At 38.7% G+C, this 13,983-nt stretch overlaps 1 protein-coding gene and 1 long non-coding RNA gene across 4 annotated transcripts in view; one reads left to right on the top strand and one right to left on the bottom strand.

Moving 5' to 3' along the window:
* LOC139967256 (uncharacterized) overlaps positions 1 to 13,983 on the top strand; it is a 150,182-nt gene that overhangs the window by 48,121 nt on the left and 88,078 nt on the right. The gene's annotated exons all lie outside the window — the stretch shown is intronic.
* LOC139967250 (uncharacterized) lies at positions 6,841 to 13,912 on the bottom strand. Its single transcript, XR_011792915.1, has 3 exons — positions 13,536 to 13,912; positions 9,780 to 9,876; positions 6,841 to 9,352 (listed from the first exon to the last, which is right to left on the bottom strand). It is a non-coding gene; the product is annotated as an uncharacterized lncRNA (long non-coding RNA).

The raw sequence follows: 13,983 nt of genomic DNA, 5'->3' as shown, positions 1-13,983 counted from the left end.
ATGTCCGGTGGGCAGAGCGAAATATATGTTGAGACTAGTTGAGACTATTGGAACACTAGTAGTTGTAACTCAGAGTTTCACACGCTGAGCGATCATAAGACAACTGATAGCTTCAAGTTATGCTCCATTAATATATAGGCTCCTCGTCGGGATTGCCGGGGATTATAGAGTTATTGGTGTATTGTTACTCTGTCGGTGTATGCTCTTTTGCGTTGGTGTGGTTTTTTTGCCTTTCTTCGTAGTTCACTCCTCTGTTGTGTATGGTTCCCTTGTCGGTGTTGGTGGTTGGGCTGGAGTTGTTTATGTGGAACTTGTTTTTGTGGCAGCACTTCCATATGAGTTCTGGGCGTTTGTTCTGGAGGGTCTGTTTGTCTGCATTAATGATGGTAAATTTTTCTGTGAGACAGGTTGCATCGCTTCATCGTTGTAGGTTTTAGCTCTGCTGGCGATCGACCAATTGATGGTGAATGGCTTGTTGTTCTGCTTCAGCTGCCAGATGTGCTTCTGGAGTTCTGTTGCGTTTTGGTGTTTTGGGTGGTTGAACGACATCTTGTGGTTGCCATATCTAAGCTTGAAAGGGGGTTCCGTTAGACCTATGTAAGTCTTGTAGTTGTCGGTGGTTTTCACTTTGGCCTTGTATATGATGTTTGATGCCTGGCAGTTTCCATTTAGTGGGCATGTGTCCTTTTGTCGGCAGTTGCAAGCTTCCTTTTCTTTCGTTGTGTGAGTGGTTGATATGCGTTTGTTGTGTCCTTTGATGATGCTAGCGATGTTAGGCATGCAGCTGTAACTGACTTTCACTGTGTTTCTGCTGAATATCTTGTGTAGTTTCGATATATATATGTATATGTAGCACTTAGCTTTAAGACTAAATATGTGCTGGTTACGCAACCACGAGATACATTAGATCAAGGGAAGCGGGGCTCAAATCTGTGATGAGTCGCCTGCCTTTGTGAAGATATAATGACACAATATATTAAAATGAGGACAAACGCAATGTTCTATCGTAATCCGCAGGGTAAATATGATTTATTCACCATACGGTAAAAGTGAATTACGATATGCAAAATGAAAATATATAAAATACAAATAGAGTTAAAACATAATTAAAACATGACATTCATCATGGCCTAACACTAATGGCCTACTAAGCTAGTAACTCGGGAATTGCTCATCTCGTCTAGTATACTATATGGTTGGCCCCTCAGTCCACGAATAACATCTACTAGTGGGGTTGCTTCATGCGTCCTTGGTTACCCGGACCAGGAGTGGGTGTTCCAGCGTCTAAGGTTACCGCGTCTACGAGGACATCTATAAGAACGTACGGTTCCTTGATATAGGTGCAAACTACACATCAAAAATATCGTCTAGTATACTATATGGTTGGCCCCTCAGTCCACGAATAACATCTACTAGTGGGGTTGCGTCATGCGTCCTTGGTTACCCGGACCAGGAGTGGGTGTTCCAGCGTCTAAGGTTACCGCGTCTACGAGGACATCTATAAGTACGTACGGTCCCTTGATATAGGTGCAAACTACACATCAAAAATATCTCAGTATATATTCTGTGTAGAAATTAATATAAATTAATTACTAATGAAGACTGGAACAGTTTGGCACAGCCAGGTGCATGGCAGCTTGAAGTGTCTTGGTGAATGGTCACCATGCATTGCCAACACAATAAAAATAAACCAAACAAAGGGCAAGGGGATTAACAATCTCCCACAGTAAACAAGCAATTACTAAGCAATTAAAATAATTATGAAAATATGCGATAATATAAAACAAAGATAATCAGTAAGGGTGACACAACAATAATGATGTTAGCAAATGTCAATCTGATCACCTAATAAAGAGTGAAATATATGGTGCACTCATCATGCCTGGTCGGCATGACAACAAGTAAACTATAAAGTATTAAAATAAAGTGAACCTTCCGAGACGTAGACACTAATACTCAACTGGATGCTAGACACATGACTACTTGCCTATGTTACTCATACCGCAATAACACAGTGCTCCATAAATAAGTGAAACTGTCTATCCCTATTTGGCATAGAAGTATAAACTAGGAATGTCGTAGGTTAACAAATATATAACTAAAGCTGGTTGCTCTAATTCCACTACGAACAATATCCAAATAGAGGTGAGTGATTAACTCTAAAATCATTACAACCTCTATGACTTACGTGAAGTCTACAAGTATAAATAATGTACTACTGGGGAAATCCCTCAGCTAGTAATAATAGCAACAACAGTAGTATACTAACTATGTAATTCAACCCATGCACCTCAACTAACTTAGACCACAGGTTGCCATGGCAACTGACACCTTTTGTTAGGCTGCAAGTACCTAAGCGTCCCCTGGGACTAAGAGCAGGCTATAAAACGGAGACTATGTCACCTAGCTTATCTGCTGTAAATATCTGGTCAGATGGAGTCTGTACCAGTGAAGGGTGACTCACAGGGCTAAATACATGCTAATACTCTAATCTCTGATAAACAACAACAATAATGTCTCGGTTCACGAAAATATATATGCCTACTAACATATTGATACAACTCTTTCAATATAAAGGTTAACAGAAGTTCGGCTATTCCTATCACCATGGCAACAGTAAAAATGTAGCATTGCATCATGGGATCTAAACATAGCTCGAATAGCGGAAACTTAGAACAACTAGATACGAATATGAGTACATTACAGTAGCGGGTAATGCTAGACGTGTCGCAAAGGTACATAATAAACTAAATAAATATCCAAACGTGGGTTCTCGTTAGACCAAATAACCTAAGTACTTTCAATACTCTTACATTAACTCAATGCAGGTTAGATCATAACAATACACAAGATGGCAAAGGTTGAGGGCATTATAAGTGCCATAATCAACCTTATAAACATACTATAAAACAACAGTTAACAATAATAATGATTTCACCTGTAGACTCTCTATAGCCATAACAGGTACAAAACGTTTAATTAATAATTACAGTCTGTGTGCATGTAACCATCACAGGAACAACATAAAATACAGTCTGTGTGCATGTAGCCATCACAGGATAAATGTAGTAAATAGTAAATGCAACACAATTACACTTAATGGGGGCTGCTAAATATTCTGTGTGCACATTGCCAGCACAGAACTAACATATATACATTTGCAAGTAAAATACACTATGTATGCACAATGAAAATGTACAAGCTACTGGAGGGGTCCGGGGCAAAGTCAAAAGATGAACTCTTACCTGTGTAGAAATTAATGAAATTAATTTCTAATGAAGACTGGAACAGTTTGGCACAGCCAGGTGCACGGCAGCTTGAAGTGTCTTGGTGAATCAGGCGCGTATCCAGGATTTTCTAACCCGGGGGGCGCGAATTACTATCTAAGCGGAGCGCCACCATCAGTTGGCGCGCAGCGTACAAGAAAATTTCTGGTTTTGATACCCCCCAGATCACCGGAAATGGCACTTCTCGGGCTTGAAATGACCAACCAGATGCATACTTTTGCCTGAGAACCAAGCATTTCCCAATAGTTTTTTTTTTTCCATCCATAACCTTTTGAAGATTGTCACCAGTCACACATCATGTTCGACCTCATCGCATCTCCTGTGGATCATTGCTTTTTGTAGGTGATTCTACGTCGCGGCCCACAATACCCGTAAGCCCCACTTTCAAGGTTTTAAGCCCATTATTTGTTCAGAATTTGAAAATTCACAATTCTCGTGAATACATTCACTTCAAAACATAACCATAATGTTGCACAAAATTTCTTCTATGGACAACCAATACAGAAAAACCTCCTTCAACCCCTAACAGACCGGTCAAAAGTGCACGAGTAGAGGGAAGTATTATGAAGAATGGTGGTCAGGGAATTTTCAAAAATTCAGACACAGTTAATTTATTGGTGTACAAATATTGAAACCTCTTATAACGGCTACTATAAAACTTCGTCGAAGGAAATGAAAAAATACCAGATATTTCCGAAACCAAACACTACACACTTCTACAGTTGGAGGCTGTTCATCCCGGAACGCCATTTTCATGCTCACTGATATGATGTGATATCTGCTGTTTGCTTTAAAAATTTGAATAATTGAAATAATACTGAAATAAGTAACTATTATCTGTTTATTGTGCAATGCTCCACCAGTGGCGTAACGATGAGCCTGGGCAGGGCTCCTGGCCCAAATTGGCCCCCTATCAGGAGGTCCAAGCAAGGGCATCCACAGAAAGGTTTACAAGGGGGAGGTATCAGTAGGTCATAAATGTGTAACACAATACTTGATACTATCTAAGCGGAGCGCCACCATCGTTTGGCGCGGAGAGCTTGACGATTTTTTTGCCCCCCAAAAAAACTCCTAGATCGTCGAAAAAGACACTTCCCATTCAAGTTGCATTTACACATCAGTTATTTTGAGATCTCATGTCTTTCTATAGGATTTTGACTTTCAATAATTTCAGTAATGCATTATGGGTCCGTATGCAATTAACATAACTAGAGAACTGTTGGTTGGGGGAAATCATTGAAATGTCAAATGCTTAACATTTTTTTTTAAGTTTTGATTTTCCAGGGGTAGTGGGCAAGTGCCACCCCCCCCCCCCTACTGTATGGATTATAATGGAGACTACTGTACAAATACAGCCCTAATTTCGGCTGAACTTTGTCTCCATCTAAGCCTAATTTCCTGTGCTTTTTACTTACCAGATACCCCGAAGGCATCTTTATTCTTACCTTTTATAATTATATTTATATGAAAGCCCTGCCTACTTTTTCAAATGAACGCAGTTTCAAGTCTGTTGGGTGTTGGGTTATTGTTTTAGAATTTTTCAAAAAATCATGTCCCAAATGTTGTACTCAGTACAACATTGGCTGGAATTGGGTTTTAAATTATATACTTCGTTTTCGATTTTAATAATAAATAACACAACTAGCTCGATACAGACATTAATACCAAATGAGCCCATGATCATGATGTCCGTATTCCGTATCACTTGAAAATATGCATATTGTCGTGTTCAGTCTTTGCATGAGTTTTTCTTTCCCAGTAAAACGGGCCCTCCCTATCCAATGAGGTATGCCCTTTTTCTGTGCATCAGTATAGCGGGGGCCCCCTTTTGGTCGGGGCCACCTGCTCAGCACGGTCCGAGCCCATAGGAGTTACGCTACTTTGCCCCACATTCTTTTCATTTCGAAGACGCACAGTTTCAAGTTCATTACACACTGAAGGTTTCGATTCTCTATCTGCCTTCAGTTATGGGAAGATCTTGAGATATCGCTAGATATCCATACAGTACAGTTGCCTTGGGATTTCTTGGATTTTTCGGGGCCTGATCTTGGGAAATTGCAAAGTCGGAAGTGGTCACACTCCATGTAGGGTGTGGTGTGTTGCCGGATTTTGTCAAGGCCTTGGTACTACGGGCGAAGGTCATTAATTAAGTTTTGTAACTCATCGGGAAGCGATTCGAGGGGTGGGGCGTAGGGTTGTGGGCGCGCGTTTTCATGCAGATGGGAACAATCTTAAAAGTGATGAGTGCGTCATGTTCCCCGACGACTCGGTCGAGTTCGAGACCAGCCACAGTTGGTTTCATAGCACAATTGTACAATTTAAGGCGTCCAGGTATCCACACACACGCGTAATGATAGACCATATATAGTATTTATACATATATATCTATATAACATTAGTGAGAGAGGAAAGATGGAAACGTCAAAAATGGATTTGTCAGTATAAGGGGTAGGGTGAGACGCACACCCCCTCCATAATGCTCGATTCGTCACTGGCTACCCTGTGTATATAATAGTGATCAGCGCTGTAGTTATGACTGTTCCTCTTCACTTCCCGGTGTCTTGGCGTTTATCTTCTGCTCCCTCCTTTTCTCCTTTTTCTCCCTTTCTTCTTTTTCTTTTCCCTTCCTTCCTCCTTTTTTTTTCCTCCCTCTTTTTTCCCTTTTTTCTTCTTTTTGTTTCCTTTCCTCTTTTTCTTACCCGGGGGGGGGCACGCGCCCCCAACGCCCCCCCCTGGATACGCGCCTGTGAATGGTAGAGTTGCTTGCAAACTTAGCTGTTTTAAGCCATTCTTTGAACAAAGGGAAGGTTGTTATCCCACCCTACTACCAGACAAGATTTTACTTAGACTGGCTACCAATACTCCAGGAAGTAGACAAACTTGTCTTCCCACATCTTTAACTTACTCCACCAGAGATTCCAGAGAGTGTGAACATACTTACTACACTTAACGGAGAATAAAGCAAGGCCTGGTCTGTTAAAGGGGCTATACAATGAATCCAGCCAAGCAATTAATGTCAGGCGCCCTCTATTTTTCTCCAACTTCTGATTCTGTCTGATTAAGGGTTGTACCATTGTGTGTGTGTGTGTGGGGGGGGGGGGAGCTCAGGCAGTGAAAAGTACTGTTTCACCTCAGTCATAGTACAATGACTGTGGAATGCTGTTTAGGCCTAGATGTTTATGTTATTGGAGAATGCCAAGGGAGTTGTTATATGTTCTACTTGGAATGACCTGTTACATTTTGTAGTGTCGGACATGTGGGTAATTTTTACACACATGGAAGGTTCACCTCTGCACTGTGGGCAAACAAATTTATAAACTTTTGGGTGGGCCAAGTGCATGATGTGATGCTGATTTATATTTTTAGTTATTTTTACTGATGTAATACATAGTGGTAATTCAATATGACATATGTATGGGTGTAATATTCACCTTGGAGGGACATATTTTGTTGGGACATGCGTTCCCCTCCAAAGATCAACAATTCCGCTTTCGACAAAAGTGTGACACAGTAGCAGATTTTTCAGATAAGGGTATGGGGGGGGTTGGTGGGGATGGGGCAGGCCCATATTAGCTACGAAATGGAAAAATTTAGAAAAACAAAAAGGTGAAAAAGAAACAAAAGAGATCTGACAAGTGTTTCAAAATTTTACTTTTTTAATTTCAAATTGATGATTCAGGGGCAAAGGCTGGGGTGCATACCAAGTACCCCTGGCAACCAGTCCGGCACTAATAATTGGTACAATTTTCCTACCATATTTTGTCAGAGTATAGCCTACTGCAGGAACAGTGTAATGAGATCTCACTGAAACTTTCTTTCTATTGTGGAACCTTGCGATGGATCCATTGTGGGAGAGGACACTGGGTTTAATTATGAGTAGTAGTAAACAAAATTTTACCCCTGATCGACCTCGCAAGAGGTCCTGCGGGGGATAATAGAATTGTTTTCAAAGAAAAGACAACGTTTTTTTTTTTTTTTTTTTCTGGGTTTAATGCCTCCCCTAATCCCCTTATTAATCCGATTTTGTGAACATTTTACAATAATGACGAGGCTCATGTTAGGGTGTGATTGAATTAACAACTTGCCATACATTTTTGGAGGCATATGTTGCAAACAATATCCATAAATCATATTTTATTTTGGAGAAGTGATCTTATAATTTAGTGAACTTTTAAGAATGTATATATATGGCAACACCAATGTGAGTCTTTGTGAGAGAATTCATCACATCAGCCATACAGAAAATAACTCCCTTCTATTATTTAGGACAATTTTATAGAGTGGACATCATTTTACAAAAACCTTTCATTTTATATATAGTCTAATTTTAGAGTATTCCTGTACATAGCATGCCTCTGGAGTATTCATTAAAACAGTGTCCCAGCAGAGACATTAATTGTATACAAAAACAACCGGTACTCGATCATGGCTCGTAAGTAACTACTGTTCATGTCCTGATACACATGTTAAGAATACAAAGTAGTTATTACTGATGCACGGTTGTGGGAGAGTAGTTGTTGTATCCAATCATTGAGTGCGAGTTCTTTAATACGTGATTGTAACATGAAGTCGTATCTAGTAATATTTTGCTATAAGTAGGTCTACTGTTATACCCTAACATAGCCTTTCTTTGTTATCTTCATGACGAATTGGAGTCATTTAAAGAGAGGTGTAACTGTAATCAAGAGGTACTGTACATAGTTACTGTACTAGCTATGAGTATTGGCTGACAATAATTGCTAAATAATATTATAGTGGTTAATTTTGCTAGTTTAACATGCTAATTTATATTTGAGATTGGGGTTGCAAGAGCCCATTCATAACATTCATTTAGAACTCGAGAACCAAGCAGATCATATCAAGACATTTGCTTCCTACATTAAACAAACGTTCATTTTCGGTCATTAATAATGGACCTGAAGCTTTGAATCTGGCAATGGTTCAAAGATATAACCTACTGATACTGGGACACAGTACATGTTATAGTACCTACAGGTACACTGCATATCGGTCCTTTATTTACTGGAAAGCTGTCAGAACTGGATGTTACAATAGTGTAGTCATCCCATCCTGTGCAGTTTGGTGCATAAGGAACATGTTTCCATCAGAGGATTGTCACTACACAGGAATTAAAGTTGGCATATTTTAGAAAAACATATTCAAATTAAGAAACATTTATGATTTTCAATGCATATCATGGATTGTAAGATAACTTTCTTTGAGGGTACGGAAAGGACCAGATATTGTTTAAGGAAAAGACAATACATGCTAGACATGTTTATTTTGACATATGTAGGCCTTAATATATTGACCTATAGAGACTACACTTCTCAATGTCATATGCATGAACAACTTTGAAAAACAAAGGATAGGTAGTTGTGGAAAATGGGGTAGTTTTTCTTCCAAAGCAACTATCCATACCTCGTCGATATGTCCACAAAACTTGCCTCACGTGTCTCACTTTCACCAGAAATGTACTATACGCACTATTTCAGAAGTTTTATACCATTTTGGTGACTTCAGTTGGTGAGATTAAATTTTATGGGCATCAATTTAATAACGATGTTTGATGTTTGCTTGCAGTATTTTATCTCCTGTGAAATTAAAGAGCTTACATCCATAACATTTGGTCTAATGCAAGCTGTGATAACGAATGGGAAAAAAAATAGCAAATTATAGTACGGTTTTGAGTGTTCTTTTGTCAAACATTCTACCATCTTTTAACTGCCAATAATAATTTTACTTCCACTGTTTAATGTTTGATTAATCATATCATATATTTGTGGAAATGAGCTTAAGAATCTACAACCATTGATTATGTGTAAACCCACTCTTATATTGGCTCTGTAAAGTCTTCAATTGTTGGCTTATGGACAGTGGACACTCTTGGTATAATTTTTGGGTTCATCAAGGAGGGTTTATCAAGCCTGTTTGGATGAACATAGATTAACTACCAGAACTTTCACAATGTTCTCCAGAAATGCAGAATGTATCCATAGGTTTTGGGCTCTTTCACAGGTACCAGATGCCATTCTTTGGTGGCTGTGGAGTGCTTCACCTTGACCCTGAAAAGAAATCATAAGAGGTGGTTGTGATTTGCATATTCCTTTGTGCACCTCCAGATAATCAACCCAGGGTATTTTAACAAATATCTTCATATAAAGCTCTAAGGCTGCTGTCAATTAAATCTTGATGGTTTTCACTATGAAATACTACCTAGAAACAATCATCAAAAGGAGTGTAGAACTGTATGTTCATGTACTAGGTAAATACCTTGAAAGTGTTTCAATTTAGTTATGCATTTAACCTGTGGTTTAAGACCCAAACGAATCCACAAACTACCAATTGCATCTATGGTAATAATGTAAATATTCTGTTGTGAAGTGAGTCAGAAGTGTGCCTAAAAGGTATCATTTGAAATGGGTTGTACATCTAATGCCATTCACTACACATATATAAGCATATTATGAGGGCATAGACAGAAACACTTACTCATCATTCCCATCTCCATCTCTTTGGGACGGTTTCTGTGAAAGTTGAAATCGATGGCTGCCAAGTACTTTCTTGCCACATACAGTATCCAACATAGCTGTGATAAAGAAAGAAAAAGTTGGGGTTGTATGTTATTTATAAGGTTTGATTATGCAAACTTTTATCAGGGTTTCTTGGCCAGAATATATTTTATAGTAATATTTACCTTTTCAGTAGTTGTGTTTGCAAGCAGTTGTCTTACCATGTACACAAATACACACACATACAACATTTCCATAAAATTTTTGGCCTTTTGGCAAGAATTCAACAATTATTCACAGACTGTCATGAGCCATTATTCTAAAAAATTATATGTCAGCTGGCAGGGTAGTTGAAGGATGTCCATGCAACCCACTGTTGCCATGACAGGGCTTTTAGGTTTTGGCATGGGGCATTAAGGAGCCATGATGCAATGCTACTTCTGCATGTATTGTCCTGACTCTTTAAATTCACTCTGATAAAGGGCCACCTGGGCTGGATGTCCAGGAAGTGGCTCACCATCCCACCATAATATATATTTCTCCTTAAGGAGAGTAAAGACTTCCAGATGTCAACATGGGCTATTCATTGTAATCAGCTAATGAGCTAATATGACTTTATACTGCTAACAAGAGACTACTGTAACTCTATGTACTGAAGGTAGTTTATATGTAGGATGACTTTTTGTCAAATGCTCTCAACGCAGATGTTGAAGGTGAAGTGAAGATGAAGGGCAAAAGCTGGATTTGAATACACTATGTATTACTTGCAAATATTACAACAATGACAGAAGGGTATTCCACGCAAATAGACCAACTCTAATCCTCCTTCACCTCTTGTTGTAACAGTGCATGCCTTGGTAAACAGTAAACACTGAATAGTACAGAACTTGGTGTATTCAAATTTGGCCAAGTATAATTTGTTCCATCGGAAAGTATGCATGTAGCATTAGCATTGATAGATTTTATGAGAAGTTTGCATCTCTGAAGCATAGATCTACTGAAAACAAATACAAGAAATAAATGCTGACAAAAACATGGCACAAACAATGTTGCATACCATAGACTATCTAGTGCAGACTAAATAAAGTACCAAAACAGAATGTGACTTTCTACAGTATGTTGGGTTTCACTGACCTTTGAATGAAGCTTAGCCTAGCTACATACCAAGTGAAGCAAAATAACTAGATCTATAAAGGAAACTAGGAAAGTGAATGTGGTGGAAGTACAGACTATACCTACCTTGCAATGCATGCATAGGACAAACAGTAAATTAGTTCAGTTGGCCTTTCAACCAAGTTAATAGTACCGTCAACTATCCTAAATTCATGCACTAGTATGTTAAATTATTCTATAATGTCCATTGTAATATACTAGCCTAACCATTTTTGCAATCTGATACTTATTCTTCACCATTATGAACACTTTTAAGTTTGCTTTTGCAAAAATTCTGCTAAAACTTTCTTGTTGCTTACTTATTATTTCATAAGCTACACTTATAGGCAGGATCATATGCTGGGAGTTAACCACAAAATGTCCATTCTTTGGAACATTGTTTTGTTGGGAGGTCTTTTTGCTGATTTTAGAGTGTTAGTCGCCTGGGGAGTAGGGGAAGGCAAGAAAATGCCATCTACTTTCCGTTAGTTTTGTACAGTTGGTGCTTTTATCTAAGGGTGAGAAGTAGTGCTGCATTGAGTTTGGTCATACTTCCTGCATTTTCAGCAAGCAATGTGTCATCATTTTGAAGGAAAAGGATGCAGGTACATGTGGTTAAAATATGTATGCCACATATCAATCATAATTTCTGGATTTTCAGTGGGCCTTGAGTCAATTATACATCAATCAGAAAGGGAAAAAAAGAAGTCACGTTAGTAATAAAGTTAGGGGGACAAACTAAAACGAATGACAGCGAATGACCGAATGACAATTGACTTCGTACAGGGTTAATTATCATTTGCAAATGACAGCGAATGAAGGCGAATGACAACGAATGACACCGAATGACAACGAAGGACAGTATTGAGAAGAGATGGAATGATTAACGGAGTGGATTAAATGCGGTTATTGGTTTTCTGCGCAAAAATGATTTGAGGAAAATCGCATATAACGTGGTTGCAGGGTTTTGGTGTAATTTACGGATAGAAACCACAGGGAAAGTTTTTGTGTGAGAAAAATGCGCTTGAGTGCTGTGCTTTTTACCTCTGTAGATTTATATAGAAAGATAAACTGAAGCCGTTTCAAGATTATAGTATTGTTAGTTTCTAACAATTAATATCGGAAAAGTGACGTTAAATTTACTTTTCAAAATCAGACTATAAGGTGCGTTTTTATCTTGTCCGTACTTTACTAGATTTAGATACCCACGAAGTCTGAACTGTGATATCCGGTTGAAGCAAATGTCTGTGCTGTCATTACTGTCATTCGTTTTAGTCAACGCATGCATTTTTTTAGTGTGTACAACATATTGTCATTCGTTATGTGTAACGCAATTGTCATTCGTTTTAGATACACCCAAGTTAGGTCTGTCCTTAGTCACCTACAGACTACTATTAGTCTATGTTCCCTAACTACATGCACCCAAATGTTTGCTCCTAGCTAGGAAGGCATACATATTTTAACCACATGTACCTGCATCCTTTTCCTTCAAAATGATGACTCCTGATGTAAATATTATTTTGTAAAACTTGAAAATTATCCACTTTCTTTACGCTTCTATAAAGCATGTGGGCCAGGCATTACCTTTTTTTCAAAGTAAGCAAAACCAACAGAAAATAAAGATTGCTACCTAGTACTTTGATCTGGGATATGCAGTCTGTCATAGATCTGTGATATTTGGGAAGGCCTACGCCTATCAAATGTTCGTATAATTAGTAGGTCGACATCAATTTATTTATCTTCTTGTGGATTTTTGGAAGATGCAAAATACCATGAACGAAATAAGGTATCTTTGCCATTTGTATAAATGTAAGGCTAACAGTGATGTTAACTGCACTAATAAACACAGGTATCATTTTGTAAGAAATTTTGGCAGGTAAGAAGTTTAAGACACGAAAGGCATTTGAAACTAGATAAAAGATTCAAAGTGGCTATTCTTATGACTAGTCGTAAGAATAATTTCCGAATATGCATGCGCAGTTGCTATTTTTATGACCAGGAGTACTATTTTGACAACGAGGAGTAACAATAATTTCCGGTTAGGGTTAGGATTGAGACTTAGGGTTATGTTTAGGGTTACCCCTACTACATGCGCAGTTGCTTTATTTACTTTACTGCGCTTGAATTCGCCTTTGTCGTAAGAATATAGTTTATACATAATTGTTACGACTAGTCGTAAGAATAGCCACAGCCTAAAAGATTCGCGCAGTAACAGTTTAATTGATTCCATAGTTGCACAAAATTAGGTTAGTAAGGAGTAGCCTAGTAATACTATATTCCTATCCAACTCCGAGTCCTTGTTGAATACCCTAGCTGACAATGGTGGCTGCAATTCACGATCGTCTAGACTAGATACAACTACATTAGGCCCATATCAAATATTCAGGCCAAGCCTTTGGCTATAGGCCTAGTCACAGTATTACAGATACTTTTACCATGTGTCCTGACAGTGACACTAACTAATATTACCTGAATGCAACGTGTAAGGCCCAACTAACGTTACAGGCCTAGCCAAAAGTGCTTGTAGCTAGGCCACCAACATCCTCACCGTAGTTGAATCGGTAATGAAAGTTATTTGACTTACCTAGGCCTAAGCTACTTCGACTGCGGTATAGCAAACACCGACCTTCTTCAGCGTTTTCCAGTTTTCAAAAGAATCTACCAGAGAGATTTTGCCGTCTTGTTTCAATTCATTCTTCTAGTCCTACGTTGCTTTGTAGAGCTAGACACAATTTCGATGTGTATTTCGAGTAGACTGTGTCCCGGCCCTATATGCACCTAGACCAAGATATTTGTGTATAAGTATAATAGTGAAGTTAATTACGGCCGTGTACGTACGAGCGGGGAGTTGTTACACACAATTCCCTAGTATAGTACGTACGAGCGTTGCGACTCGGCAATCTAGCTAGCGCTGTATATGTGAACAGTGTACTTGGCCGCATACAGTACTGTAGATCAGTGTGTATATATATTGCACATACTGCGTGTATACTACTGTATCATGTAGATCAGTATCTGTCTATATTGATTAC

Source organism: Apostichopus japonicus, chromosome 5 (assembly GCF_037975245.1).
Source record: "Apostichopus japonicus isolate 1M-3 chromosome 5, ASM3797524v1, whole genome shotgun sequence".
Taxonomy (NCBI): Eukaryota; Metazoa; Echinodermata; class Holothuroidea; order Aspidochirotida; family Stichopodidae; genus Apostichopus; species Apostichopus japonicus.
This window is presented reverse-complemented; position numbering and strand designations above follow the sequence as displayed.